The sequence below is a fragment of the Panthera tigris genome, chromosome B1 (genome assembly GCF_018350195.1).
Source record: "Panthera tigris isolate Pti1 chromosome B1, P.tigris_Pti1_mat1.1, whole genome shotgun sequence".
NCBI lineage: Eukaryota > Metazoa > Chordata > Mammalia > Carnivora > Felidae > Panthera > Panthera tigris.
In genome coordinates, this window is record NC_056663.1 from 43,820,102 (window position 1) to 43,845,490 (window position 25,389).

General features: G+C 42.8%; 1 protein-coding gene across 3 annotated transcripts in view; it reads right to left on the bottom strand.

The window, feature by feature from the left end:
- Nucleotides 1–17,115, bottom strand: part of PLEKHA2 (pleckstrin homology domain containing A2) — a 71,415-nt gene extending 54,300 nt beyond the window's left edge. The window contains exons 1-2 of one of the 3 annotated variants that reach the window (XM_042983420.1): nucleotides 2,246–2,507; nucleotides 1,798–1,892 (exon numbers count right to left, since the gene is read on the bottom strand). The gene's annotated coding sequence lies outside the window, so the exon portion shown is untranslated. Of the gene's footprint in view, nucleotides 1–1,797; nucleotides 1,893–2,245; nucleotides 2,508–16,950 lie in introns of those variants that run through there. The other 2 variants (XM_042983422.1, XM_042983421.1) reach the window with 2 other exon arrangements.
- Nucleotides 17,116–25,389: the final 8,274 nt, after the last annotated feature.

The window sequence follows — 25,389 nt, forward strand, 5'->3', positions numbered from 1 at the left end:
AAGCAGGAGGGCTGGCTGTTCGGGATGATATGACTGATACAACTAATACTTCTCCCGTCCCACTTTCACAGAAGCTCTCTAGAGGTAGGCACCAACCAAAACCTGCATGTCTCCAGGATTTATTTTAACGTTGCTAAAATACCGAGCGCAATATGGTTCGGCTCACTAGGATGACAAGATGCAGGCCCTACTTCCTTATACAGAAGAGAGAAGAAAGCACCGACAAGGGAAAAGACGGGCTTGCAAACTCTCTACCAAGGAGCAGCCGGTTTCCAAATCAAACCTAGGTGATTAATTACCCCCATCTGTGAGGTGAGCAGGGCTCCCATCATTAGCTAGCTGGAACACAACCAGGGGCGTCACAGACACCCTGTAGAAAGGCTTAGAAATAGGAGACAAGGTCTAAAGGCAACATCAGAGGAAACCCTCATGCGCCAGCTTGGTGAACCAAATCTCTACAGGATTGAGTTACTGCCACACTGTTCTTTTCCCTTCCAACTGGACAGGTGCAAGCAATTCATGTACCTGCAGCCATTCATTCATCCATTCATTCATTCAACAAACATTTGGCTTACAACCCAGGAGATGTCATACATTGGGCTGCCCACAGCGTCTAGACTACAAGCTAGACTTTGCTATGGCAAAAGTCATTGTGTGTTCAACCGGCACACATGGAGAAGACAAGTATCTGAAAGGAGGATGCTTTTTAAAAAGCCTCTTCTGGTTTCTCAAAGCACCCTGGATCTCTATTTTAGGCACTCATGTACAGCCTGCGTCCTCCATCAGACTGCAAGCTCCCTGAAGACAGAGGCTGGGTTTAGTTCCTGTCTTTCCTATCCTTACTATCCATTAAATGTCAACTGAGTGCAACCGTGAAACAGAACACAAACACTTCTATTCTTTCAAGACTTTTGGCTTTACTGTTTCTGAAGGCTTTGACACCAAAGAACAACGATGAAGCTCCAGAAAGGAGGGAAAAGGGGGCTGACTTAGATATATTAGGAACAGGAGTACAATTTTGGAACTTCAGCCCCAGTGCAAACCACCACTCAGCGGGCTGAGGTGCCTCCAAGAACCACAGCTGGTGTCCTGGTAAAATGCTTTCCCCTCCCTCTTTCTGCTGTTTACTCTCCTCTGAAAAAAAAAAAAAAAAAAAAAAAAAAAAAAAAAAAAAAAAAACCATTTGGAGTCCTAAAGAAAGCAAAGAGGAGGAACGGGAGACGGAGTTAGAGGGGGGAGATTCGGCTTGAACCCAAACTCGCTAAGAAGGAAGGAAACTTTCAGGCAAAAGGCTGGGGGTGTGGGGGAGGGCTGGCCTGGGGGAGGAGATGTGTAAGGCCCAAGTGGAGGTGGCCCTGCCGCGCCTCCTCTCTGGAGGTGCCTGTACACTTTTCCTTCCTGCACGGCCTCTTTTTTCCCTTTCCTCCTCCTTTATCTGTTTTTTTTTTTCTTTTGGTTTGGGGTTTTGTTATTTTTTTGTTGTTAATTTGATGAAGTAACAGTCTTCAGAACTAGAGAAGAAAAGGGAAGCGTATAAGGTGAGGAAGAAGTTAGTGAGAGCCAGAGACAGCTCTCTCGAGGGTGCTTTCCCAATCCGGCACCGAACTTGGATCCTAGGACAGTTTTCCTTCAAGTCACCCCCACAGCCTGGAGTTCCAGAAGCCCGAGGGCCCGAGCTGGACCCAGTGGAAAGGAAGGGATCTCCCTAGGGGAGCACTGGAGGCCTGTCACGTAATAAGGTAATAGGGGAAGAGAAAAATGAGGATCCTTGGCCCAGTCCGAGCCCACGGGACTTGCCTGGGACGTTCTCCGCTTTCCTCCCCTACCCGCAGCCCGGGCAGTCGTTGCGAGGCCGGTGCTCCAGCGCCAGAACCCGCAGAGAAGTTTCGCCGCTGCAAACGTGAGAAAATGCAGCTCAGCAGAACACCCGCCCCCACCCCCCTCCGCGCGGCCCCACCCCCGCAGCCCGACCCCTGGCGGTGGCGACCTTGGCCACCCCGGATGCTCCAGAAAAATGAAGGAGGGGCTGCCCTCAGGGATTTCCCGGGGGCTGCCGGAGGCGCCCACGGGCCACGGCGACCTTTCCCTTCGCCGTCAGCCACCAGGACAGGCGCACCCAGCCCCCGCCTGCGCGCCCTCGGCGCCCCCGCCCGCGTTCCTGCTCCCCCTGCTCCGCAGCCCCGCCGGCCCCCGCGCGCCCCTCTGCGCCTCTCTGCTCCCGGACCCGCCAGGGCGCCCCACTTACCCCGCCGTGCGGCGGCCGGGGCTCGGGCAGGGTGGTTTACATCGGGGTGGGACGCACCGCTCCGGCCGGCCGGGCCGTCGCTCTCGGGGGATTTCTTTATCTCGCTGCCAAACTCTCGGTGCCTCTCGCTCCTCTCGCTCTTCTCCCCCCCACCCCCACCCCTCCTTCTCTCTTGTCTCTCGGCTCTTTTTTCCGGGTTAATTACGTTTCGCATTAAAGCAAAACCCAGCCCCGGATGTGAGTACAATGCTCCGCCGAGCCCGCCGGGGGAGGAGAGGGGTGCCGGGGCGCCGTGGGGTGGGAGGGGGCGCGGCCGGGCGCCGCGGGCTGCGCGGAGGAGGCGGGGGCGGGGCGCCCGGGAGGCTGCCCTGGTGGCCGCGCGCCAGGCGCGGGCCGGGACCACCTCGCCGGGGTCGGCGGCCGCGCAGGTGGGACCCGGGCCGCGGAGACGGCCGCGCGGAGGAGGACTGCCTCCGACGCCGAGCCGCGGGCAGCAGGTGTCCCGAGCCGAAAGGGGGCCCGGGGCTGAGGGCATCCTTGAAGGAGGGAGGCGAGCCGCAGCGCGGGCTCCCTCTTGAACCCCGTTTCTTCTTCCCAGAGCCCCACCCCGCGACTTCAGCCGGGCCTCCCTCGGATCGGGAGCCCTAAGCCTTTCTGGGGCCTCAGGGTGAAAGTTTAGGGTTGGGGTGAGAAGAAGAAGCGATTCTCCTGGATTGTCATGAATGTGCCAGAAGAGCCCAGTGGCACCGGACATTTTTAACGAGGGGTATGAGGACTTTATCAGAGTATGACGACGCAAAGTCGCCTTTCCTGCCCTCAAAGCGGGAGGGTGCTCTGGGAAAAAAAAAAAAAAAAGAAGAAGGAAAATAGACAAGCATGCGTTAAGTAAATAATGCCAAGGGGAACCTAAGAAAATTACTGTGTGCCGGTGCAGCCCCTGAATTATCTCACTTGGTTCACACGGCAACCCTATGGATCTCAATCCCGTTCACGATGAGGAAACCGAGACTCAGAGACGTTAAGTAATCTGCCCTGGGTCCCACAGTCTATCAGTGGCAGGTCTGTCAGGTTCTGACGCTGGCCTCCCACAAGGGGAGATCATTTACATATACAGAAAGTGAGGTTCAAGACATCGGAAACATGGACACGTAGTGGATTATTCACCCTTGGGATGGAGGACGGGGAGATGCTGCTTCTGGGGATTCTGATGCGGGCGTGTTGAGGCTTCGAGGGAGAAGCGGACAAAGGGAGCCTCAAGAGGCTCGGGCACAGGGACTGGCTGTGCGGGAGGGATGGAAAGGCTGGTCCACATCCCACTGATACGGGGGAAAGGCATGCTGAAAAGTCTCCAGGAGCTGAGGCAACAAAGCTTGGGAGCGGGGGACCTGGAGCCGGAGGGAGGTAGCAGCACACACCCCGAAAGCACCAGTGATGAAACCACACAAGTTTCCTCTTCCATTTTGATTGCCAGAGCAAAAATGAGCTGCCTGCTCTCTCAGGTGTGAAAAAAGGAAAGAAAGAAAGAGAGAGAGAGACAGAAAGAAAGAAAGAGAGAGAAAGAAAGAAAAGACTTTTTGCATTAGAGCATTTTGCTTCGAATGAGGAAGGGGGGACACAAGGAAAAAAAACATTTCCTTTGAAATAAATATATCAACGTCCATTTTTTTCTGCTCGTGAAGATTTTTGCTACTCATAGGTTTCAGGCAGCATAGCGTCTTAAGGAGCATGTTCTCTGGAACCAGATGGACTGGGTTTGAATCCCAGCTCTGCCACTTATTAGCTTTGATCCCTGGGCAAATGACATTTCGGTGCCTCAGTTCCTATCTGGGTCGTTATGAAAAGTAAATTGAGTTAACTTTTGTACTGTTTAGATTACTGTGGTACATGAAGTAGGTGTTATGTAAATGTTTTTTTATTTAAAAATTAGATTATGGTTTTCATTGTGAAAAGTAACAAAATTCCACCCAGCGCCAAGCAAATCTGACTGGAACTGACGGTTTCCAGTATGAGCAATGAGGTAAAAGTCTCAGATTCCATGGTATGGTTCATATTAAAACCCATAAAACTCTACTCCCCATGGGGCCTGCCTGAGTCACTCAATCACAGAGCCGCAAATATTTTCTGTGCACTACTGTATTGGATGCCTGGTAAGCAAAGGGAGCCAAAGGCCTCGGGTCTCATTAGAAGGATACAAGTGTCACTTGAAGGCTGAGTTAGCCTCGTATCCCTCATGGAAGTGCCATGAAAATGGCACAGAGAATAAGTACAGTCAGTCTTTAAAGGAACAAGACATCTGGGGGGAGAGGTAAAAAGGGGACTTGTATCAAAAAGGAGATGGACTTTGAAATGAGCCTGAGAAGATGGGTACAATTTACTGGACAGGAGCAAGAATACACTGGACTAGAACGAGGGTCATCAATGTACTTTGGGTGATGCTCGTATTTCACTGGGAGCCAGCCCCACTTACCACCATATTTGCCCCTGGCCAAAACCTGGCCCCAGTTAGACTACAATTTCTGCCCCGATTCCACTCCCTTATTCCTAGATTTCTGGGTGCTTTCTCAATGGACACCCCCCACCTCCTCCTGTAGTGGGCACCACAGAGCAGGTGTCAGTTGAATCTGTGCCCTGCTGTGGCCCCTTTGCCATCTCTTGACCTGGACATTTAAAGAATACTTCCATTACCTGATTATTCGTGTTTTTTCAGTGCAATAAATAGTCCTGATGTCTGAAAATGTAACCGCCTGTGGGGAAAGGAATGTCAAAAAAGGACCTTTCGCATCAGCTATTTCAGTCCCCTCATTGTGTCAGCAAGATGAGTTTCAACAACTTGCTCAAGGTTTTGCAGCTAATTAGAGGCAGAGTTGGTTCTAGAACCCAGGGTTGACTACCCCCAGAATCTTCTATTATTGGTATAGGAACCTTTCCGTGAAGATGGAGACTTCTGGCCCAGAACCCAAGAATCTATAAACAGTACACTTGTACTCTAGCCATTTATTTATGCATTTTCTATTTCTTTTCAATATTAATAACTGGGTAACTAGATGGCCTAATAACCTTCAGTGGTGAGCTAGCACACCCTCTGGGCAAATGCATTGTTTTCTGTCCTTAAAGATACACATTACATAAGGTACCAGGCTGCAGCCAGGGCCCATTAGTTCCATTGGGGAAAGTGTGAGACTCAAAAAGCCAAGGTCATTGGTTGATCCTGGTTCAGGCCAGTTAATTTTGCACAGAGATAAATTTCTCCAAGGCCATTACAACTCTAATGCTAGCTGGACATTTCATAAATAGTTACTATTAGTTTCCATAGCGAAGTACCATCCATTTCCAAAAAGATTATTCAAACTAACTGTTGTCCTCCTCAGTCCTATTCATTCAACAAACAATTATCTGAACCTATTACCATTTTTCCTCCCACCATGTATCTTGCATTTTCTTATTATTCAGGTACTTGCTAAATGCTAATTGTTTTACCTGGATTATCTCACTTAAGTCTTAACTGGGAGCAAGGTCCTATTATGTTCTCAGAGATAAGATGACTAAGGCATAGAGACCCAGCCTAGATACAAACCTGTGCAGCCTGAAGCCAGAGCCTGCCCTCTTAACCACTGAGCTTGTGAAGAGTACAGAAAGACATAACACAAGACTCTTCCCAACCACATTGTTGATAACTGTCAACATTTAGAACCTCCATTCCATTTCACCTAGCAATTTCATGTCCAAAGGTATGTGTTATTGAAAGTCATCTGGAGACATATACAGTATATAGGCAGTATATGTGTATGTGTCCATATGCCATGTATATATATGAAATATATACATACATACTCACTGCAGTATTGTTCATAATGTTGATAATTGGAAATCACCCTCATGCTCATCAACACGGATTGAACAGGTAAATACTGGTACATCCATACAATCCCATGCTATGCAGCTGTTAAAAAAGAATGAGGTGTGTACCTCTTTATAAAACATATGAAAAATGCTAAATATTTTAAGTGGAAAAAAGGTACAGAGCTGTCTGTATGGTATAGTCCTATTTCTGTAAATAAAAATTACACATGTTTATTATATGAAGAAAGTGTAGAAGACTACATTCCAAACTGTTAACCACAGTTCTCTTAGGGTGGGGGAGGAGGGATTATAATAGTGTATCTCACTTTCTAAGAGATGTAGTTCTATAATGTTTAATTTTTTGCAATAAGCATGCATACATTTGATTGTCAAAAAAAAACAACAACCAAATAATGATTTAAGACTTTAATAAAAAAAAAATTTTTTAAAGCTCTATGAGAAAGTATATTGTAGCCCTCAAGGAACCCATCCTTAAAGTTGGGAGGAGGGGCGCTTGGGTGGCTCAGGTCATGATCTCGAAGTTCATGAGTTCGAGCCCCACATTGGGCTCTGTGCTGACATCTCAGAGCCTGGAGCCTGCTTCGGATTCTGTGTCTCCCTCTCCCTCTGCCCCTCCCCTGCTCACGGTCTGTCTCTCTCTCTCAATAATAAATAAATGTTAAAAAAAAAAAGTTGGGAGGAAATATACAGAAATATACAGAAATAAGGAGGGAATATACAAGGAGACAGTACAACATATACAGAAATAACTATTATAAAAGCCAGAAACTTGTATACACAGATTGACGAGGGGAGATAAAATTCTGTGGGAAAAATCACAACCAGCTGGGGTTGAGAGGTGCGGGAGAAAATGCATAAAGGAGATGGCAGTATGGAAGGATGTTGAAGGGAAAGGAAGACATAGAAGGTGCAGAGGGGCTGAGAACAGGTGGGCCCCAGGTAAAGACTGCATCAAGGGCAAGGCACAGAAGCAAGAATGCATGGCATCAATTTGGAGAAGTATGGGCAGTCCAGTTCAGCTGGAGCACAGTAGGGAGATGAAGCATTTTCATGGGAAACAAAATGGGAAAGAAAAGTAGCTGGAGGGTCTTCATTGCTAAACTAATGAGTTGTATTTATTATTTTAGGCTTCAAGAGTCCCTGAAGGTTTTTGAGCCAGGAAATGACACAATTAGCAGTGAATAAGCAGCAATTTCATAGTGACTGGGTAGTCACTGGACTCTAGCGCCAGGATTTGCCTCCTGACTGTCACTAATTAGCTGCAAAGGCATGACCAGTTATTTTACTTCTCTGTGTTTCCATAAAATGGGGAAGGTGGTCATAATAGATAACCTATCTCATACCATTGTTGTTGAGATTGAGTGAGTTAATGTTTCTAAGGTACATAGCAAGCGCTGAGCTTGTCTGTTACACTTAAAAAATCAGTATGGTACCTTTGGATTAAGATCTTTGCATTTCATTTTGAAACTTTTATTGCAAAGAATTAACATTATATGGTAAATTATTAACTATTCCTTCTTTTCCCTTTCACAGGATTAGTAATTATTAATCTCATTTTACAGATGGAAGAATTTAGGTTTTAAGGAGAAAGATGAACCCTGCCCAGCACCCAGGGTTATCTCTTAGCTCAAACTCTCAGAACCTGGAGAATAGGAGAAATGGGCAATGGAAGAAGCTTTGGCAATTTCTGTTTATAGGATAAGGGAAACAACAGTAAAGGGCAGTAATAAAGTAAATTCAAAAAAGATAAAACTTTGGTGGAACACTTAAAAGTTTGTATATAAAATTAAACTTGTAAAATATAAATATATAAATACTGAATTATGTGCCCCCCTCCACCACCACCAAAAAATCATATGTTGAAGACCTGAGAATGTGACTGTGTTTGGAGACAGTGCTTCTAGAAGTTAATTAAGGTTAAATGAGGTCATAAGGGTGAGGCCTGAATCCTATAGACTGGTCACCTTATAAGAAGAAGAGATCTCTCTGTGTGCACCAAAGAAAGGCCATGAGAACACACAGCATGGAAACGACCACTTGCAAGCCAGGAGGAGAGTTCTCTCCAGAACACAAACATGCTGGCCAACTGATCTCAGACTTCAGCCTCCAGAACTGGGAGAAAATACATTTCTGTTGTTTAAGCCATCCAGTCTGTAGTATTTTTGCTTCACATATGTATACATACATATATACATGCAATGCATACATACACAGGCCAAAAGGGCTATTTCCTAGTAACAAAGTTGGGAAAATATTGCTATACAGCTAAATCTGACACTAATAAATCTCAAAACTGATTGCACATCCTCTCCCCAGAAATAACAGTCTGCTGGCCAAATGCACCATTCCTATTGATTCATGCTGATGGCATTGTTTTTCTGTCAGTTTGAATAAGTGCAGTGCCCTGCTGGGATTCCTGCATCCCTAGAGATGCCCTGTGATTATATGGGAGGAATTGGACCCATAGAATCAGAAAGAGAGAATGAATAGATACATTAGCTTTGTATCCATGACCATATTTTAACACTACAGTTAACTTTATATTTGCTTAGACCAGTTACATAATTCATTTCCTTGACAATGAGCCTACGGAGGGGGCTGCTATTAGCAAATACTTATGGGTGAATATAGTCAAAGTCATTAACTGGAATAAACTTTATCCAGTTTATTCCAAGAGATGCCTATGGTAGTCAGTGAAGTGGGCGGACTTTTATATCAGTGGTTCTTAACACAAGCTGGTTATTACAAAACAACAAGAAAGCACAAAGGATATTTGAACGTGAATTTATGTCCTTCCATTATTTTGTTAATAGGAAATACATACACACAGTACAAAGTTCAGAAGGTGCACAGGAGTAAGTATGAACAAATATTTCTTCTGCTCATGTGCTCCAAACACTACTCTCCTCTCCAGAGATAACCAGTGTGTGTGTGTGTTTAATAAAAAAAAATTCAGTTTTGCAGGGATATACTAAAAGTGTTAAAAGTAATTATCTGAGTTAGGTTTACAGATGATTTTAAAAAATTTTTGTATTGGTGAATTTTCCAAGTATTCTTTAATAAGCCCATAGTATTTTGTTACTAGAAAAAAAATACTAGGTTTAAAAGGAGATAAATATATTTTAATTTAAAAGTACCTTAGAGGGGCACCTGGGTGGCTCAGTTGGTTGATTTTGGCTCAGGTCATGATCTCATGGTTCGTGAGTTCAAGCCCTGCATCAGGATCTGCGCTGACAGCACAGATCTACCTGCTCATTCTCTCTCTCAAAATAAACACATAAACATTTTTAAAAAATAAATAAAATTACCTCAGAGATCTCATAGCTGCTTTGTGACTTAAAAACCATATAACTGAGACGCCTGGGTGGCTTTGTTGGTCAAGCATCTGACTCTTGATTTCAGCTCAGATCATGATCTCACTGTTGGTGAGATGGAGCCCTGAGTTAGGCTCCACACTGATAGCACAGAGCCTGCTTGGGAGTCTCTCTCTCCCTCTCTCTCTCTGCATCTCCCTTGCTCACACTCTCTCTTTCTCTCTCTCTCTCTCTCAAAATAAATAAATAAGCTTTTAAAAAATAAAAAGTAAATCAAAAGAAAAAACCATAGAACTAACTTTATCCTCAAATTAAAAATACTTGTCAGTCTGTGGATACATTTTTCAAAAGCATTGTAGCCAATTTTATTCCATTCACATTAAAATTCCTGCCTCTGGAAAAGATATACAGAAACTGATTACCAACCTGAACCCTGAGATCTAGTGAAACTCATTATGATTCACTGGAAACAGGTAATTTGCTCAAGGGTCTTCTTCCAAATTTCATCATAGTATCTATGATGACTTCACATGTCTATCAAACTATATTAAAACTAAGTATAACACTAGGCTGGAGAATTAAGCCTGGTCCAGCATACTATTATTTAGTAATTAAATAATAACAAGCCAAATTTATCCTTACACCTAATACTTAATGATGCTGTGAATGTTCTAATTGGATAAATAGTCAAATGCACCCTCCAGCATCTGATGACAAAAGATGTCACAGTCTTGCTGAAAAGACATATAGGGGATTTGGCACTGATCTGGAGGTCACCCTTCTGGCAACTTGAGTCTCCCGAGTGGAATTCCAAACACAGAATGCAAGAGGGAAGGGGCCTCTTTGTAGCCAAAGTCCCTGTATTAAGGAGAGCCTTTCTTAGCCTTGCTTACTAAAGGTTCAGTTATGTGGTTTTCTAGTCCTCAGAAGATTAGAAACAGCAGGAGAAAGGAGACAATATTAGAGACAGAGGAGGAGCAGGATGGAGAAGGAAATTATTTTATTCCGTTCATTCCTATGTCTGTAAATGGATTAGCTGACAACAAAGGAGGGGAAAGAAAAGTTAAGAATTCCCAGAACTTGGGGTGCCTGGGTGGCTCAGTAAGTTAAGTGTCTGACTTTAGCTCAGGTCATGATCTCATAGTTCATGGGTTTGAGCCCATTCTGTGTCTCCGTCTCTCTCTGCCCCTCCCCACTCATGCTCTGTCTCTCCGTCTCTCTCAAAAATGAATAGACATTAAAAAGAAAAAAAAAAAGAATTCCCAGAAGTTATATGTGCTCAAGACAATCTTTGTCATTCCTAGTGATGACCTTGGGGTAGGAAAAGGTAGTTAAACTGTGATCAGCGCCTTTATTTTAGGTGGAAAGTTCCACGTAGTTTTGCTGGTAGGAGTGGTGGCCTGTGGGGAGCAGACCACCTCTGAGGGAGGTGGTTAAGAGCAGGCAGGATTCACTCATACCCTCTTACTTTTTTAAATGTTGTATCATGTGTATTATGTACCTTTTGTTTAATAATACAAATTTTTTAAAAAATATTTAATGCCCATACAAAAAACTTTACAAGTAAAAAGTTGGTGAAAATAAAATTGCAAAAATTAAAAATACTGAACACTTTAAACCATAAAACTCCTAGAAGAAAACATAATAGGTAAGCTCTTTGGCACTACTCTTGGCAATGATGTTTTTAGATTTGACACCAAAAGCAAACAAAGCAAAACAAACAAACAAACAAACAAACAAAGTGGGACTACATCAAACTAAAAAGCTTCTTCACAGCAAAAGAAACAATCAAGAAAATGAAAAGGCAACCTCCTGAATGTGCGAACATATTTGCTAATCATGTATATTTTAAATGTTTATTTATTTTGAGAGAGAGTGTGTGGGCATGAATGAGCATGAGGAGGGGAGGGGCAGAGAGACAGAGAGAGAGACAGAGACAGAGAGAGAGAGGGTAAGAATCCCAAGCAGGCTCCACACTGTCAGGGCAAAGCCCAGTCAGGGTTCAATACCATGAACCTGACCCAAAATCAAGAGTCGGACTCTTAACCAATTAAGCCACCTAGGTGCCACAACTAATCACGTATTTGATAAGGAGTTAATATCCAAAATATAAAAAGAACTCACACAACTCAATAGCAAAACCAAAAGCCTGATTAAAAATTAAATTTTTTTATAAAAATAACATACAAATAACCAAGAGGTATATGAAAAGATGCTCAACATCATTCATCAGCAGGGAAATGCAAAACAAAACCACAATGAGATATCACCTCACATCTATCAGAATGGCTATTATCAAAAAGACAAAAGATAACAATTGTTGGCAAGGATGTGGAGAAAAGGGAAACTTGGTGCACTTTAGTGGAAATGTAAATTAGGGCAGCCACTATGGAAAACAGTGTGGAGGTTCCTCAAAAAATTAAAAATAGAAATACCATATGATCCAGTATTCCATTTCTGAGTATATATTCAAAGGAAGCAAAATCACTACCTCAGAGGATTATCTGCATGAGCTAGCCCATGTTCATTGTAACATTGTTCACAATAGTCAAGAAATGGAAATAACCTGAATGTCCAATGATGGATAAATAGATGAAGAAAATGTGATATATATACATACGCATACATATTGTAATACATACATACACACACACACACACACACACACACACACACGCATATGGTGGTTGCCAGAGACAGAGTAGTTGGGGTAGGAGGAAATAGGTGAAGATGGTCAAAAGGTACAAACTTCCAGTTATAAATAAGTTCTGGGAATATAATATATAGCATGGTGTCTAGAGCTAAACTAACAACACTGTATTGTATATTTGAAACTTGCCAGAAGAGTAGATCTTAAAATTTCTCATCACAGAAAAATTTGTAGCTGCATGAGGTGATGGATGTTGACTAAATTTATTGTGGTTACCATAATATACATATATATATATATATTATATTGTATACTTTAATACCATGTTATATGTCAATTATATCTCAATAAAAATGGAAACAATTTCAAAAGATACAAAAACAAAAAACAGTACCACAATGAGATAACACTACACACCTACCAGAATGGCTAAAATAAAAAACAGTGGCAATGTCATATGCTGGTGAGGACAAAGAGAAATGATCATGATACATTGCTGGTAGGAAAGTAAAATGGTATAGATCCTCTGGAAAACAGTTTGGCGGTTTCTTAAAACAGTAAACATGCAACTATCATATATCCAATAATCGTACTGCTGGGCATTCGCCTTAGAGAAATGAAGACATGTTTACACAAAAACCTGTATATGAATGATTATAGCCACTTTATTGATAATAGCCAAAACCTGGAAACAACCTGAATGTCCCTCAACTGGTGAAGAGTTAAACTGTGTTAGATCCATATGGTGGAATACTATTCAACAATAAAAGGGAACAAGCTACTGACATACACAACAAAAAGGATGAATATTCAGAAAAGTATGCTGAGTGAAGAAAAGCCAGTCCCTCAAAGGCTACATACTGTATATTGATTCCGTTTATATAACATTTTTAAAATGACATTATAGAAATGGGAAACGAATACGTGATTGCGAGGTCAAGAAAGGCGTGGAGTAGGAGGGAAGTGGGTGGGGCTATAAAAGGTCAACAAGGGGCCGCTTGTGCAGATAGAAATGTTCTTTCTCTTGGCTGTATCAGTGTCAGTATTCTTGTTGTATTGTACCATGGTTTACAAGGTGCCACCACTGGGGGAAACTGGATGAAGGGTGCATAGGATCTCTCTGAACTATTTCTTACAACTGCATGTGAATCTACAGTTAACTCAAAATAAGACGTTTAATTAAAGAGAAAAATTTTAAGCTTAAAAAATGAGAGTTTTGGGGCGCCTGGGTGGTGCAGTCGGTTAAGCGTCCGACTTCAGCCAGGTCACGATCTCGCGGTCTGTGAGTTCGAGCCCCGCGTCAGGCTCTGGGCTGATGGCTCGGAGCCTGGAGCCTGTTTCCGATTCTGTGTCTCCCTCTCTCTCTGCCCCTCCCCCATTCATGCTCTGTCTCTCTCTGTCCCAAAAATAAATAAAAAACGTTGAAAAAAAAAATTAAAAAAATAAAAAATAAAAAAAAATGAGAGTTTTATGCTTAAATAAATACTAGCTATTTTTAAAAATCACTTGTGATGCAACATATCCCTCTTGACCCTAGATTAACAGAGGCACCACTCACGAAGCCCACACACTGGTTAAGCACACTTTCACATATTGTGGCTGGCAGTACTCCATTTGTGGTGAACTAACATTTAGTTTTTAGTTCTGATATGAAAAGCAGTGCTCCATTGCCCTCCTACCTCAACTGCTACCATTCCTATCCCATAGTTTCCCACATGTGCGTTTCCTCTGTCATCGGGGCACATGGCTGCTCCCATTCATTTTTCTGTCTTCTTTTTAAAAAGCAAGGTTTTGGTACTTGGAGAAACTCCAGGACCTCAGCTGGTGTTCGACAAAGTCACTCTCCTATAACAGGGCGCACAGAAGGGTTGGTTAGATCATTTCAATCAGTTACCATAAAATGCTGCTGTGGTTCCTCTATATTCAGAAGGTGAGAAGCAAGCAGTGCAGAAGTCTGTTGAAGGCAGCTCATAATTATATGTTACTGAGTGCGCCATGAGTCAAATCATGGCCACTGAAACGTAACTGCGTATTCTTGAAATAGTTCAGCCGTGAGGTCGAGGGGCTGGTTTATTTCTGGTTTCTCCAATTTAAGCCCTTGTGCATGACCCTATGACTACCACTCAGTTCAGAGTAGATGAGCAGCACGGTGAGGTACACAGAACTTTGGACAACGGCACCCCTGAAACAGCAGGTAGAATGGTGCCTATGATTTTTGTTGTTCAAAGTTGTAAAGAATCTGGAAATGTAACTACTATATTTTGAGCGGTAGTGTTAGTAAGAAAATGATATAAAGCAGACGTCTTCAAACTTTTCTTCCCTTACACCCCCTAAAAATGATGAAAACTACATATCCCTTCACACATTTTAAGTTGGTATCTATAGCTTTTCGTGGTTTGAGTACTGGCAGGGGATGTAGTCTGTAGATTGTTTTCATCGAATGTTTTAAAATAAAACTGTTATATCACTCTTTTCAATGCACCCAATAGAATCTAAGCACCATAGTAATTTGACACCATCACTCTTTTTTCAAAATGAACACGAAGTTCCTTAACAGAAATGTTAAGTCATTCCCTTTCCTCCACGAACTGTATCTTCATTCCACTTCCGTTAAAGATTTGCATCCAAATATTTTTATGACATCTTTTATTATTTGAACATCTATCCTTTGGACATCTTTTACTGATTACCCTATCATCTTTTTTGAAACAAATATGCATGTGTAAATTAATTTTACAATTTCAAAAAATATCCTGTGACCATAAGGTATTAAAACATTTCCTGAGACGAAGCCATTGTTACCATCATCAGTAACATGATAAATATGTATTTTATTGATCATTAAACATAAAACAGTAAAATATTGAAAATTATTCTCCTCGTAAGAATTATCTCTCCTAATGGATGAGGATGGATTTTTACCTATATGGATTTGAATATATTTACATACATATGTAATTAGTTCAAATATCCATCAATTAATATTACTTATTGCAAGAATGAGCAGGCCTAGCACCAATATTTTCCCCCATCTCATTTTTATGAATGTAAACATTGAGAAACCTTGTTCACTTGAATAAGTAGATGGGGCCACAAGGAGCTTTGTCATGACAATGTCCAGGGCTGACAAGAAGAAAGGAAAATAGGGACATATTTCTAGGCTTATGGCTTCAGAGGCACACCTGGAATGACTGGCTTGCTCATGAATACAGACCCTATATGAAGATCCGTGGCCAGTCCACCTTTGCCAGGGAACTTGAGATTTGTTTTTCAGCAGGGCCAAATCTGGCAGTGTCATTCAATTCTTTGGATTCCTTCACCTTATAGGTCAGATATCACTTAGAAACTTTCCTTCAATAATTATTCTATGGGGGGAGGTTGTGCCTGTATAAGGGCAAGGGGTATGTGGGAACTCTCTGTACTTTCTGCTTAATTTTGCTGTGAACCCAAAACCCGCTCTGAAAAATAAAGACAGTTTTAAAAAAATTATTCTGATGATCTATCAGCGGTCAACTCAGGTTTTTCTCCAAGTTTTACGGAAAACGACAACTTGGAAACCACCTAATTTGTGAAATGATTGGTATCTCAGTCAAAAAGGCTTTTGCTTTCTCCACACAAACACAAATATTTCTAAGTGTTCCTTGTCTGGCCCCTGGAGGCTTTTACAATCTAGGACAAATGCCTTTCTTTCCTTTTTTAGAAGTGAAGGGCTAGTGTGCCAGGGGAGTGGGAGCAGAAAAGACCCAATGTGACACCTGGCTCTCACTTCACCTCAGGCGGATTCCGAAACGGATTCCCTAAAACCATCTACCCCAGAGGCACCCACCATTTAAACACCACTGGAGTAAGGTGGTTTAAGAATTTCTTCAAATACATCGAACTGTAAAGTCAGCTTTTGGGGGTACTTATCTGCTGGTTATCTGAAATTCAAATTTAACTGGGTATCCTGTATCTATCTCCTGTATCTATCTGGCAACCCTGTCTCATCCAAACCATTCTCTTTAAGAAATGGCAAAAACCAGGACCAGGCAAGACTCAAGTCCTCCACCAGGGAGTAGGGTCTTTTATTTCTCCCTCTACCTAATTCTCAAATGTAATTACTGTTCTCTCACTTTCTCATCATGGTGTCCATCTTTCTCTCCCAACATTGTTTCCACTCTTCTAACCCAAAGCAAGAAGGGAGGCAGAAACAAGAGCACGACAACATTCATGAGAGAAGGACAGCTTTTGGAGGAAACCAGGGCAGTGAAACGCATTTGAGAGGAACAGAACGAGTGTGGGTACAGTGTGGGCAAAACATCTCTGTCCTGTCGTCTCAAAAACAGAGGCTAAAAAAAGGAGAGGCGGGAGCAGCCGTTTCTTTGGGGGCAGAAACCACATGTATCAAATTTGTGCCTATGCTCCTTTACGGTCTAAAAATAATTTTTAAAAAAATAATAAAAAGTATTACTCAAGTCCAGCTACATTTATTTTAATATTTGGTGCTCTCCTGAGCTGTTTCTTAGGAAAGATACTGACAAGCCTTCCTGTTTTTTCTGCCCCCTTCTGTTCCTATTTACTACCATTGCTTTCTCTCACCCCCCTCTCATCTCCCAAGCACTAAAATAATTTGAATTTCAAGCTTTTTTTTTTTTTTTTTGGTGGGGGGGGGTGCTTCCTGTGGGTGTGGGAGGACCTCCTTTGGGAATTGTTCTGGATCTAGTCGGCTCCATCTGTATTTTGGCAAAATCTGTCTGCACCCCGCCCCCACTTCCTTTTCTTCATACATAAGAGTCCGAGTGTCCCCCACCCGACAAAGAACCTCCTTTAATCCTTAGGTAACCAAACTGAGAGGACCCCCCCCCCCCAGGGGGCCCTAGGGGTCTGCAGCCTCCACTTACCCCGCCCTTGGTTTTGGAAGAACAAGAACTCTGCAAAAAGGAGCCAGCTTCTCACCAGCCACAGGAAGCCACCTCCTGCAGGCGAAGGCTCCAAAGGACAAGGTGACTTCCAGGAGGAAGGCAAGAGCTGTGTTTTTCGGTTTCAGGAGACCCAAGGCAAGTTCCCGTTTCAAAGACAGAGTTTTAAAAACTGATTAAGTTCAGAGAGTTTGTGTGTGTGTGTGTATGTGTGTGTGTGTGCGCGTGTGTGTGTATGCGCGCGCGCACACACACGCGCGCACACGCTCGCGTGTCCCTCTCCCCAATTTACCCACGTGATCCCCTTGCTTTTCCTCTGGGGAACAGCTGATCTGCCTTTCTAAAAAATCTCTCTAGACCTAACCTCCCCTCCTCCTCCCCCTTCCCCACCGGCTGTCATCATGGCCATTCCTTAGCTAGTGTCTCAATACTCTGGTACATTTTTGTTATTGACAAAAAAAGAAAAGGGAAAAAAAATGAGAAAAGGACTGCACATCTAAGAATTTCCTGTGGTTTGGGACAGGTTTAGTTCAAGCTTTTCATAACTTATTTTCTCTCATTTTTTCCACGCTGAAGACAGTGCTCAGAAACACTGCTGCCAACCCATGGACCTTGTTTTCTTCCTCAGGTCCTGGAGAAGACATTCTCCTTGGATCTGGAGTGGGAAGGGAGGAGATGAAGGGGTGATACCCAAGGCTGAAGAGTCAACTTCAGGCAGATGTTTTGTGCTCACCAGAGCCCCTGTCTTCCATTCTGGGGACAGTGGGCTGCAGAGCCCAGGGAGAGCATGCCCCTGGTTACCTGACCAGAGAGGCACCAAAGAGCGGTCTCACATCTTGTTTTCATAATATTTGTATATTCCTTTATTTTAGCAGTTTCCTTATAGTAAAATAGGTATAATAATGCCTAGCACACAATGATATGGGGAGGAATTAATAAAATGAAAGTGCTTGTATAGTACCTGACATACAGTAGACACAAAACTAACATTTGCTAAGCATGAAGTGCATTTATCACATTACATTCTGTGTGCTCACTTACCTGTCTGTCTTACCACTAAACTCTGAATGTCTTAGTCATGGTTATATGCCCTCTATCTCTGATAGTGCCTGTAATACAGTAGACAGCCAAAACATGTGTTTAATCAAATAATTACTACCTGTTTCCACCCTCATCCTGGCTCCATTTTCCTTGCTGGTCAAGAGTATGCTCTTTGCGCTCTCTTGTGTTCTCTGGACAAGGTTCTAGAACTCAAGCTATGAATAAAAATTGCCAGGCTTGAAATGGATGAAATGATTGTTTTCCACTTCCTAGAAATACCAAAGGGAGTTTTCTCAGCAAGCACACAGAAAGGAAGAGATTAGGAAGCACAAAGTCTGTGGGATGTTGTTATTTCTAAGTCCATTGCAGAAATGTGATGTGTTCAAATTAAAGTCAGAGTCCAGGGTGATATTTATAGTCAAAGTATTTCAAAGAGCAGAAAACATGAGATTCCCCAAGGCCCTTCAAGGAGGGAAGACCAGCATTCTAAAAGAAAGAAAGAGAGAAAGGAAGGAAGGTAGGAATGAAGGAAGGAGAAAGAGAAAGGGGGGGGGGAGTGAAAGAGAAGAGAGGGAAGGAAAGGGAGGGAGGGAGGAAGAGCTGGAGAGAGAAGGAAGGAGAGAATATGGAGCAGGGAGAAAAGGAAGAAAGCTAGAAGAGTGGATTTAAAAGTAGGCACATAAGGGGCACCTGGGTGGCTGAGTCGGTTAAGCAGTCTGACTTTGGCTCAAGCCATGATCTCACGGTTCCTGAGTTCAAGCCCCACGTTGGGCTCTGTACTGACAGTTCAGAGCCTGAAGCCTGCTTTGGATTCTGTGGCTCCTTTTCTCTCTGCCCCTAGCCTGCCCACACTTTGTCTCTCTCTGTCTCTCAAAAGTAAATAAAAGTTAAAAAAAAAACACAATAAAAAAATAAAAGTAGGCACATGAAAATCACAGTTAAGCATGGTCTACCGAACACATCTTTTATTAAACCTTCACTAAAATGACAACAAATGGAGAAAAGGAGCATAAACTCTCAAGGACAAAGAGAACATGAAAGCATCAACAACCAACGATAAATTTTACAATTAACAGAAGCACAAAAGCTATGATTGGTGGAAACTCAGCTACCATACCAGGAAAACCTAGACCTGCAAGAGTTGGAAGCCAACAAGAAACAAGCTCTTTGACCTGTCCAGGCCCTAGAGAGCCTGAGGGAAATTAGAGAACCAGGAACCTCTGAAAGGGGTGGCAGGATAGGTTTGGGTGGGGCTGACAACAGGAAGGTTGGTTGAAAGCTTGTATGAGGAGGAAGAAGACGGAGAGATTGAACTCAAGGCTTAGGAGCTGGGACCACCGAGGACAGAAATAAGACAATTTACTAATGGAGGTGGGTTCATTGAAAGCTTGTACTGAACGGTAATGCCACCACTCGTGCCCCAACTCCCTTACCCAACTTAGCTGGAAGAATGCTGAAAAAGGCTTCCACCTCCTCAATTCCCACCCCCACCCCCAGGCAGGAGTGTGGAGGAGTAATCTCATTGGGAAACTGTCCAGCTCAAGAGAAAAACTCTACAGCATCAGTTATTTGTCTCACAGTACAACTTTGGTGCAGCCCCCCTGTCTTCAAACCTCCCACACGTGCTCAATGCTTTCAAACAGATTTTTTTCACTTATAATTGTGAACCAACCATCAAGGACCATCAGATATTTCAGGAAAGCCTCCAGCATCAAAGATAGACCAAAATAAACACATGAGGGAAAATGGAGGGGGGGGGACTTGGAAGACACAGAGACAATGCAGGGAGAGAAAAAATATATATATTGAAGTAAAAAGAGATACTGTGTTCATTCTTAAAATAATGATAATTATTTTAAAATACTAGGATGCTTTTTAAAGAGAGAGAGGGCATTCACAGAATAAGAAACACTCATGGAGATTACAAGTATGACAGAAAAAAATTCAATAAGAGAGTTGAAAATAAAGTTGAGGAAATCTACTGAGGAAAGTAAAACAGAAAGAAAAACAAATTAGGAAGTAGGAAAGATGAAAACAGATACAAATCCAGGAGGCTCAATATCTGCTTATTAAGAGTTGCAAAAAGAAAACACAGAGAAATGAATTCATGATAGGATCCCAGAACTGAAGTACATTCATTAGTTTCCAAATCAAAAGGGCCAATGGCTACTCAATGCAGTGAATGAAAAGAGACCTAAACCAAGGCACATCACTGTGAAATCTAAGGACTCCAGGGTAAAGAGGAGATCCCAAAAACTTCTAGAAAGGAAAAACGTCATGCTCAGAAAAGCCGAGGAATCAGAATGGCACCAGACTTCAGGACAGCAGTACTGGACAGTAAGGGACGAAGACATGAGGGCCTTCAACTGGTCTTTTTTTTTTTTTTTTTTTTTTTCTTAGGCAGACTGCCACGTGCAGCGCCTCATTTGGATGTGTCTGGAGTCTTGGAAGCTTGACTACCCTACGTTCTCCTACAAATGGACCTTGAGAGCTTGTTTGGAGGTTCTAGCAGGGGAGTGCAGCTACTCATATACCCTTGACTGAAGAACGGTCCTCCTCTGTCGGGGAAGTTCATCCTCTTCGACCGAGCGCACAGCTTCGGGAGGGACGCACATGGAGCGGTGAGGGAGGAAGGGGACACCCGCCTAGCTAGCCAGGTCAGCCAAATCAACCCTGGTGATCAATGGGGTGACAGATGTCGCAGCCAGATCACCCTCACATCCCTTCAACAGGTCTTAAAAAGGAAAAATGATTTATGACTGTGACTTCTATGTTCAACCAAAGTATAAACTAATCATGAGGATAGAATAAAGGTATTTTTCAGGCATACACTGTTTCAAACATTCACTTGCCATTCACCCATTCTCTAGAAGATACAAACTAAGATCCCTGGGAAAAGGTAAGCCTAACACATGAAGGAGGTAGAGAGAATTCCCAGGATGAAGATGAAGGGAAGTTTCAGAATAATCGTTACGCATCAATCCAAAGGAAAAAGCAGTCCATATCAGAGGTGGCAGTCAGAGAAATGCAGGATTGCTGGATATTGGAGACGAAAGAAAGAAAGAAAGAAAGAAAGAAAGAAAGAAAGAAAGCAAGCAAGCAGAAAGGAAGAAGGAAGGAGGAAGAAAGAAAGAAAGAAGAAAGAAAGAGAGGGAGGAAGAAAGAAAAGAAACTGGGATATTATCTGATGTGTTTGAATGTATTTGGAAGAACGTTATAATTCTATCAGAAAATTAGAAGATGAATTAATGACAGATACAGAGAAAAGCAAACAACAATAACAACATTGAAAAGGCAATTATTGGGGCGCCTGGGTGGCTCAGTCAGTTCAGCGTCTGACTTCGGCTCAGGTCATGATCTCGTGGTCCGTGAGTTCGAGCCCCGCATCAGGCTCTGTGCTGACAGCTCAGAGCCTGGAGCCTGTTTCAGATTCTGTGTCTCCCTCTCTCTCTGACCCTCCCCTGTTCATGCTCTGTCTCTCTCTGTCTCAAAAATAAATAAACGTTAAAAAATTTTTTTTAAGAAAAGGCAATTATTAATTCCATGAAAAACAAAAAGTTATATGGGAAAGAAAAAGTAACCATAATGTACTACATGGCTCTTCTTTGAACAAAGCTTACATAAATACTAATGTAAACATTAATATTGATTTGATAAAAATTGTTATATAACTAGAAGGGAGAGGCATAAGGGAACTAAAATCTCCCTTCCATAGTAAGATGTCCATAGAAGGAAAAATCAAGAACTAGATACTTAAGCATGATAAATGAAACTAAGATGGTAAAAAGCCTAAGAAATGGCTAAAAGTTTAAGTGATTTTCTCCCAGAAAACGGCAAAACGTCAAGGAAGGAGCTATGTTTTGTTATAAGCCTTTTAGTACTATTTGATTTTTTAAAGGGTGGCATCTCTTGACTCCATATTGGTGATTTCAAAGTTGACAAAACAGGCATTCTGAGTTCTGGTTCTAGTTCCCTTCCATGTTATAGGATCTCAGTTTCTTTATGTCAAATGAGGGACTGATGATGTCTGTCTCCTCCTTTCTCAAAATGGGGCAGTGATCAGAGCCCAGTCAGTGGAGTCTCCCCAAACACTCTTATCGTCTGTCTGAATTCCTGGCACTTGATGTCCATCCCTTTTTCACAATAGTTATAATATTTACTCACCCACTAGAGTAAACGGGAGATTTGGGGGCATATTTATGGCGCTTGGAGGAAGTTTTTAATACATTTTCTTTTATATAAGATGATCGAAAGATGCAAAGAGTAAGGGCAGTATTGGAAGCCTTGCCTCTTTTCTTTGATAACATCGTGTCCTGCTCTCGGACAGTCTTTGTATCCTAAATCTGATCAAATATTTCTGGCCTGGGGCACGTGGGTGGCTCAGCCGGTTAAACATCCAACTTCCACTGGAGTCATGATCTCACAGTTTATGGGCTTGAGCCCCACGTCAGGCTCTGTGCTGACAGCTCAGAGCCCAGAGCCTGCTTCAGATTCTGGGTTTCCCTCTCTCTCTGCCCCTCCCCCATTCACAGTCTGTCTCCCTCTTCAAAAATAAATAAACATTTTAAAAAATTTAATGAAATTAAAAATATATATATTTTTGACCTTTCTCCCCAAGCCAGTTGAAAACTTTCAGATGGTAGGGACCATAATTAGTGGGTTTTTTTGTTTGGTTCGTTGGTTGGGGTTTGTTTTCTGTTTTTTGTTTTTGAATTCCACATTGAAGATGATAGTGGTTTGATAACTATCTGCTGAGCAAGCAGGGGGAGGCCTGTCCTGTCTTGGTAAGAGGTCCTGCAGTGCACATGAGTGTAAAGGGAGATATTTATTTTAAAAGAGAATAAAAAGAGCAGGATGATGGTGGGGGATTGTGGTCAAAGAGCCTGAGACACTGCTTGAGTGGTTTTCTGTACCACCCCTGTTTCTATTTTTTGCTCATTGCTTTGTCCAGTTCCTGGATGCATCACTGGGTTAGGAACCAGAAAACACCAAGACTAGCTATGCTTTGCCACTTATATACTGGGTGACCTTGAGGAAGTCAGATATGGTCATTTGTCCTCATTTCTTCTCCCGTAGGATATAAGGATTGGACTAGATGCTACAGACCCTTCTCATGCTAACATTGTAGAAATCATGACTGTTTACAAATAAGTGGACACACTGACAGGCTGCTGGAGGGCCCCATGATACCCTGCAGAAAGAGAATGGCCTGAATGGCAATGGCATTGTTAAATATATAGAAAAGAAGGAATAATAGCACCAGGTGGCAGAGGGCCCAGCCAGGCGACAGATGTGAAAGGGGAAGTAAAATGCTGTGCAAGTAAACTGCAGGTGGAATAATTCATGAAGAGAAGAGCACCTCCTTTCATGTCACTTAAGGTGACTTTGGAAAGAAGGTGCCATTCACCTGTACAGTCTGAGCCCACTGCGGAGCTCAGTAATTCCAGAAAATAGTGGTGATATTATTTCCATCAAAGTCACTGATTTTCAAGAGGCTCACTGGTGGGGGGAAAAAGGCAGGGAGCATTTGGTGTGCAGATTGGGAAGGGCTGAGGTGCGGGGAGGGGAAATCTGGAAAGCCGCTGTATAATCACAAGTTATGGAGAACTACAGTGCTGAGTCTGCCCAGCACACTTGTACACACCTCACCTTTGGGGAAGACCCCCTCCCACACCACAGCTCTCCTGAGAAACGCTCCTTCTCCCTTCTCCCCAACTCTGGTGTCAGAGGGGAGTCCCCATGTTCTTCCATAACTCTGCCTCCCTGGTATGGTCATTTGGTTGCCAATGGATACTTACTCTCGCCTGAACTCATCATGGTGCCCCACTCACCTGGCTCAGTTGGTTGGGCCAGGGAATAAATCTGTGACCGGAGTCTGGCCAATTAGTCAACTTAATTAGGATATTTCAAGTTGCAGCTGGGTAAAAAGAGCCAGATCCTCTTGTATTGTGTCAAAGCTTGGTGTGAGCCCACCTATGCTGAGTGAATGAAGCTCCTAGGCAGGAAAGAGACTTCTAGGAGCTACTGAGTAATTGATTCCCAATAGCCCTAGGGTAACTAACATCTGAAAAAGTAAAGCCCTCATTTGAGGTTCTAGAAGCCTCTCATGGAATTCCCCTATTCCCTTAAACTATGTTGAGTTGTTTCTGTTACTTGGAACTAAGAGTCCTACCTAATGCTCCAAATCTAATTGAATATTTAAAAAGCCAGGCTTTCTCATGTATTGGACTATCTCAATTTTTAATTTTGAATCAGTTCCTAGAATTAGTAAAAATTCATGACTTGAAATACAATTTCTACCAATTTTGGAGCCAATCAAATAATTTTGCTTAAAAATAAATTAATGTTTAAGATTTTTCTGAAGATTTGATCCAGATTCTTCCATAATGAACCTTCCAGTGATAAAATAATACAGTCAGGCAAATGTGAAACAAGGCCATTATGCTGCTGTTTGCTTGACACAGTCATGTTTTTCAAGTTCATTCTTCAAAATAAACATTTGCCTCTAAATGCTTTTGCTACGGCTGCTGGGTTTTTTTTATTATTATTATTTACTTATTTTTGAGAGAATAAAGAGTGGGGGGAGCAGAGAGAGAGGGAGAGAGAATCCCAAGCAGGGACTGGGGCCTGAACCCATGAACCATAGGATTATGACCTGAGCCAAAATCAAGAGCCAGACATTTAACTGATGGAGCTACCCCGGCGCCCCTACTGTTTCTTTAGCCAAGCCTAGCAAATAACCCGGGTTGCTGTTGTATGATATATCTGCCATTATTTCCCTCCTATGCCCATGGCGGACACTGTGAATGGACCACAGGGCTCTCATCCCCTAAACTGGAGTCTCCAAGTTGTCTCAATACAGCTTTCCAAGTATCTCCATGAGTCGACCAGAGGTAGCAAGTGAACGAAACCTATTTCCCCTTCCTGAACTAGGAGGTTTCAATTCTAGTTTGCATTAAGCTCCTCAATGGAATTCATTCATGCACTTATTAATTCACTCAGAATATATTTACTTAGTGCCTTTGGGGGTGGGGGCGGGGCAAGGCCCTGTTCTAGGTGCTCTGGACACAGTGGTAAAGAAAACAGAGACTGTTTTTGTGGAGCTTATATGAACATGGAAACAAATAAGTGATGTAAGCATGGCAAGCACTAAGAGTAAAAACTGAATGAGAGGAGCAGAGAGTAAGAAGGATCTGAGGTACATTTAAAATATAGGAGGTGACATTTGAGCAGACACCTGAGTGAGGCTGAGGAGTCAGCCATGCAAAGATCTGGGGGAGAGACTTTCAGGTCAAAGGAACACAAATCAAAGGCCCTGTGTAGCACTGAGTTCTGCAGAGTGTACAGGGGAGGTGTGTAGGAGACAAGGTCAGAAGGATG